The sequence below is a fragment of the Octopus bimaculoides genome, chromosome 13 (genome assembly GCF_046866305.1).
Source record: "Octopus bimaculoides isolate indiv1 chromosome 13, ASM4686630v1, whole genome shotgun sequence".
Taxonomy (NCBI): Eukaryota; Metazoa; Mollusca; class Cephalopoda; order Octopoda; family Octopodidae; genus Octopus; species Octopus bimaculoides.
The window spans coordinates 7,760,819-7,768,318 of NC_142940.1; positions in this window are offsets into that span (position 1 = coordinate 7,760,819).

A 7,500-nucleotide genomic window follows, 5' to 3' on the forward strand; every position below is an offset into this window, starting at 1 on the left:
ATTTTTTTCTTTCTTCTTTTATTCTTATCCTATTTTCTTTTTATCTCATGCGTCTGCTAGTTTGTATGAGTGTTACTGTTATCTTTATTATTATCATTGTTGTTGTTGGTGGTGGTGATGTTATTGTTGTTACGGATACTTTCATGTTGTGGATAGGGCAAAAGGAGTAAAATAACCGACTAAGTGGCATACGGTGTCTAGTTTTGGTACTTTACATTCTGAGTTCAAATACCACCGACTTAAATTTTCCTTTTATCCTTTCGGGGTCAACAATTATATAAGTAGAGTTTGAACACTGTTATTGATGTCATCGTATTCCCCCTCTTCTCAAAAGTTGCTGGCCTTGTGCCAAATAAAGTACTAACTTCAATTCAATTAAAAAAACTTTCCGACCACAAACTTTACGATTAAATTTTCCACCAACATCATTCACGATTAACAGCAATAAGGAGACTTGTGTTGGAAAAATACCATTTGCAGAACAGTATCAAAACATACACCAACGACAAAATGGCTGCAGAGGAAAACTGGGTTATTAAAAAAAAAAAATCGAACACCATCCCGTGAATGACTGTGTGGCAAGAAGCTGGGCGCAGGAGTAGCTGTGTGGTAAAAAACCTACTTCACAACCACATGGTTCCGGATTCAGTCCCACTGCGAGGCACCTTGGGCAAGTGTCTTTTATAATCTCAGGCTGACCAAAGCCTTGTGAATGGATTTGGCAGACGGAAACTGAAAGAAGCCCATGGTATATATATATATATATATATATATATATATATGTGTGTGTGTGTGTGTGGTGTGTGTGTATGTTTGTCTCCCCACCGTCGCTTGACATCCGATGTTGATGTGTTTACTTCCCCGTAATGTAGCAGTTCGGCAAATGTGACTGATAAAATAAAAACTAGGCTTAAAAAGAATAAGTCCTGGGGTCGATTTGTTCGACTATAGGCAGTTCTCCAGCAGGGCCACTGTCTCACCCGTTAGTTCACTGAGAGTTGATAACAGAATTCTTCACCATGATGTGAAAGAACTGGCTGAAGTCCTACAGAAACAATATTGCTCTGATTTTAGTGATATTAGCGTCAGAATTGTCAACGAACTTTCGTATTATATTGGACATAACTTTCACTGCAATAAATGAAACTAAGTATTTTCTGATGTAAACCTGGATAGGTATCCTGCTGGTGTCCTGAAAAGATAGAGAAAGCAACTGGCATCCCCTCTAACCAACCTCAGGATCAAATCTTTAGACTGAGGATATAAACTGAACCACTTGCACCGATTTCATAGATTATACTTCCGATATAAGACCTCCTAATTCTTCCGATCTAAATAATATCAACGTAACATGTTATTGTATTATAGCATATTTTCGCTGATTTTGTCACATATATTACAAGAAATTGATTAATTGGATTAAAGTATATAAGACGATTAAAGTATATAAGACCTTAGTTTTTAAGTTGCATTCACACCTAAAACATTTCTCTTGCACGCACGCACGTACGTACACATACACCACTCCCTCTCTACCTCTTTCTCTATCTATCTATCTATCTATCTATCTATCTATCTATCTATCTATCTATCTATCTATCTATCTGTCTGTCTGTCTATCTATCTATCTATCTATCTATCTGTCTGTCTGTCTGTCTGTGTATTTATCTTCCTTTCTTAGTTTAACTAACTATCCACCTAAGAATACATCCATATCATGGTGAATGTTCTTAAAGCGCTACATCTAATTCGCATGTACATACATACAAACACGCACGCACGCACACATACATACAAATACACACACACACGCATATATATACATGCATACACACCCATGTATATATAAATATATATATATATATATATATATATATATATATATTATACATGTACATATATATATATATATATGTGTGTATGTAAATATATATATATGCTTTTATTATATATGTACATGTATGTATGTATGTATGTATGTATATATATATATTCACTTCTGTACACCTGGTGCTCAATCTAGTTCCGTCACAACTATTCCAGCGTCCCCAATCTCTTTAAACACAGATTATACATTATACATCACGTACCATGATACACTGTTCTACGCTCTGCAGAAATTCTTCAAAGATAATTCTTCCTCTCCCTTGTTTTTACGGGTTATATAGTTTCCACCAAAATCCCTTGGGGTATTTTATACACTACATATGGCCATTTATTATCGAAATTTCATGTCTAAACAAACATTATCTTCTTTATTCCATTTTCAAGAATATCGTGTGATATTCATGATAATGGCCCATGTGCTAATGATTATAGTTTAATGTTACTATTTAGGTTAGATTTGGCATTATTTTGTTTAAATTTCTTCGAATATATTTTATCTTATCAATCACTACTTTACGCGTATAGTCTTCTTATCTCTTTGGTTAATGACTTTTTTAACTCTGTTAATTAAATATCGTGACATTACACTATCTGGCCAATTTTCGTTTTGAAAACTCAAAATCTACAGAGTTAGTTTTGAAATTCTTCCCGAAAAAATATTTAGAAAACTAATGTAATGCTTGTAAAACGCAATCTATGGGATCTTTATTGTGCATCCTTATCATTCTTGGTAACAGCATCAGTGTTAAAGAGACACGATAGACAACACAAGAAACCAGACCTAGAAAGCTAAACGAATACACTTTTGGTATGATGATGTTTTGCATCGTTACCCGTGTAGCTTATTCGCCGTTTCGTACGCTTTACAATAATTTCAAATTTATTGCCTCGTGGTTACCATCTTCAGGAATTATTGCATTGTTATATAGCAACAATTCATATTTAGCCATTTTGTATAATCCATGGTTGTCACCATATATCTCTATCTATCTATTTATCTATCTATCTATCTATCTATCTATCTCTCTCTCTCTCTCTCTCTCTCTCTCTCTCTCTCTATATATATATATATATATATATATATATATATATATATATATATATATATATAAATTATTATTATTATTATTATTATTATTATTACTATTATCATTACTATTATTATTATTATTGTCATTACTATTATTATTATTATTATTATTATTATTATTATTATTATTATTATTATTATTATTATTATTATTATTGTTATTATTATTATTGTTGTTGTTAGAAATCAAATTTATTGGCTATAAGGGAACGACTCTTTGGGAACAAGCAAAGGTGAAAATCTGAGGAAACATCAAAAAAAATGAACATGGAATAGTGATAGCAATAAAATAACAAGAATCATCATCATCATCATAACCATGATCATCATCGTCATGCACATTACTATCATTACCATCATCATTATTATTATTATTATTATTATTATTATTATTATTATTATTATTATTATTATTATTATTATTATTATTACCATTATTATTATTATTATTATTATTATTATTATTATTATTATTATTATTATTATTATTGCCTTTCTTTTTGTACTACTGGTAATAGTAACAGCAGCAGTACCTCTAGTAGTAGTAGTAGTAGTAGTAGTAGTAGTAGTAGTAGTAGTAGTAGTAGTAGTAGTAGTTGTTGTTGTTGTTGTTGTTGTTGTTGTTTTAGTAGTATTTTTGTAGTAGTAATTTTTTTTCCTCGCCTTCCAGAGATTCATTGTCCGTCATCGGCCTTAGTTGTGTGCAGCCGCGTATTTCTTTTGTTCCTTTATGAGAATGCGTTTTATCTATTCAACAGGTTCAAACAACCAAAAGTAGATTGTATTCTGAGCCTATTAATACAATTTCTGTTGTGTGTATCGATGTTATGACGGCTTCAAATTTCTACTTTACGTACTTTCTGTGTTTGTTTTAGGTATGCCTGGTTCTCAAAGTTTTATGTGAACATGCTTCAGACATCGAACTCCTGACATAGTTAATATAACTTATACCACCACCCCCCAACACACACACACAGACACACCCTCGCACATACATTCTCACTTACGTCCATAGAAGTATAAGCGTAAAATGACTAAACTAAACTGAGAGACAGGCCGCAGGCAGACTCGGAGTAGACATCGGTGATCATGGCGTTATGATCGATAATCACGGCGTAAATACCAACCGATTAGTCAAATCGATTAGTTAATTGGTTAGATGGTTCACGTATCGGTGACGAACAAACCAAATAAGTGAAATAGAACCAAAGAGATTTTTATTGATGCAATCACCGTCTCAAGATACATCGAAATGTTTTCAGTTCTTTTAACGACCTCCTCACCATGTTTATTGTACGGAAAAATGTCTTCGTATTTTGCTACACGTAAAAAAGCGCATGCAATTAATTCGAAATACATGGCTGAGTGTTTTAGTAATTTCGATTCAAAATTACTAGGTTTTATATCATGTAATCCTGTAAGCCACAGATTCGAGATGCAAAATAGTTAGGAGGAAACTAAATGGAAACCTATTGCACGAGACGCTTTTGTACTTATCTAATATTATTCCGTCAACCGAGGCTAAATTAATAATCCAGTGTACGCATTTGAAGCAGCATTAAATTAAAATAACCATCTATGTAACATACTCAAAGCAAAAAGATAGTTGACAGGCAAGATACTGCAGTTTTCACGTTTAATTTTATTGAACTGAGAACGATTTGAGTTCAAGACAAGCAAAATTTTAATCAAACAACCGTGTCTATACCCTGCCCAGATGAATATCTGCTTATCCCTCTTCCTACTTGTCTATCTATCACTCTATTTTTCAGTGTATCTATCTATCTGTCCATCTTTCTTTATTTCTTTCTTTCTTTCTTTCTTTCTTTCTTTCTTTCTTTCTTTCTATTTATCTATATATCTATCTATCTATGTATCCATCTATTCATCTATCTATCTATCGATCCATCTGTTCATCTATCTATCTATCCATCTATTCATCTATCTATCTATCTATCTATCTATCTATCTATCTATCTATCTATCTATCTTTCTATCTGTTTGTCTGTTTGTCTGCCTACCTACCTACCTACCTACCTACCTACTTACCAGTCTATCTATCTATATATATATATATATATATATATATATATATAAATTAAACAGAAAATGGATAAATATATGTGTGTGTGAGTGTGTATTTATGTAGGTATATATGTAATATACATTATTTGATACGGTATGATAATGATATGATATTAATGATGTTATACATATTGTAACTCGGCGAATAATGAAAAAAAATTATACAAAAATAACGCACAACACAAATTAAGGCGTAAAACTCCCTGGGAACGTCATGCACCTCATCACAGCAAATACAATGAATTTTAAAGAGAAACCAAGACAATCCACAAGTAGTTACAAAATGTATTGATCTTTGGGTTATTGAATCTAAAGACGCCGGCGATACAATATAAGCTCAAAACAGCTATTGTATACGTGGATTTGAATGAGATGAAAAGAATAAAGATGGCCGTTCGTTGATCAGCTAATTAGGACACGGACCACCGTTTATATTCTATACAACGCTATAAAAGACAGTCATTGATACATATATGCTGATAGACAAATGTTAATACATTGTTCAGTCAAACGCTTGAGTGCTCGCCTTACCCAGACGCACACAGAAACGTAAGTACACACATAAACATGTAAGAATACGGAAACGTACATTATATTCTCCACGTTTTCGTTCATTATAATACATACATATATATATTTATATATGTGTGTGTATATATGCATATATATCTATGTATACACACACATACACACACACACACATATATATATATATATATATTAGAATGCATATATATATATATATATATATATATATATAGAGAGAGAGAGAGATACATGTACACACACATTTATACTCAAAAAATAATACACTCTCACACAGATACATTCACACACGTATAACACATTATAACACACACACATATACATACTTAAATGTATATATGTATGAGTATACATATATATATATATATATGTGTGTGTGTGTGTGTGTGTGTGTGTGTGTGTGTGTGCTTATATACTGATTACTCTCTTTTCCGCTAATTTATATTGGTTCGTGTATGTGGTCAAGTGTATGTATGTTCGTATATGTCTGTGTGTGTGTGTGTATGTGTGTGTGTGTGTGAGAATGTACATATACGTTCATATATGGGTGTTTTTGTGTGCGTATATGTTTAAATAAATATGTATGATGCATTGTGTTTATGCGTACGGATGTTCGTATGGATAACGAACACGGCGAGACACCTCATCCCTCACGTTACGATTATCTTCGGTTTTGGAAAAGCAAATACAAACATCTATTGACATTCTGCGTAACGTTATCCTTGCTTTTGCCAGCTGATATGGCGTCTGTTTTATCTTAACTGAAACCTTCTTAAGAGAGTACGAAAGGACAGTGAGATGTAATAGAGATAAACAGCGACAGAATACAGAAGAGAGAAAAAAATATAGTGATAAAGATGTAGAGTCTGAGTATGGTAGGGAAATGTCGGATTCGTTGAGCGAATGATTTGAAGATAGAAGAGATGTTTGAGAGTTTGTATGGTTTGTACGGGAGGTGTTGTCAGGAGGCAATAGCTACATTGCTATATATGGATGTGTGTTTGTTTGTACGGTAGTCTCTTTACGTAGGTAATGTGCATATCTATCTATATGTATATAAGCATAAATGTGTGTGCGTGTGGGTTTGTACAAATATATATGTATATATATATATATATATATATATATATATATATATATATATATATATATATATATATATATATATATATATATATATATATATATATATATATATTTACATATATATGCATATATGTATATATATGTGTATACATGCATACAATTTACACATATATCCAAATATACATACATACATACATACACACACACAAACACACATTTATGTAAGTAAATATGTATGTATATATGCACGTACAAATGTATGCGTGAATATTCTTATAAACTGATTATTCTCCATTCTGCTATTATATATATAGATTTGTGAGAGTGGGAAGCATATTTATGTGTTTGTGTGTGTGCGTGCGTGTGCGTGTTTACATACATATATACATATTTTTGTATATATATATATATGCAAACATATATAAATATATATGTATGTGTATATATATATGTATATATATATATATATATGGGAGAATGTACGAAAAAACAACAACAGACGAGGACAGGTGGTGTAAATAACAAAAGGATGTATTAGTACGACGCTCGGGAATACGGAAAGTCTTTGACGTTCCGAGCTACGCTCTTCAACAGAAAGAATACGGCGACAAGGAGAAAAACACGGAGAAAAAAAAATTGAATAATGTTCAGTCAACGGTCAATCATAATATCGGTAAATATATATATATATATACATATATATATATATATATATATATATATATATATATATATATATATATATATATATACACATACATGTGTGTGTGTGTGTTTGTGTCAGTACATATAAAAACGCAAAATGT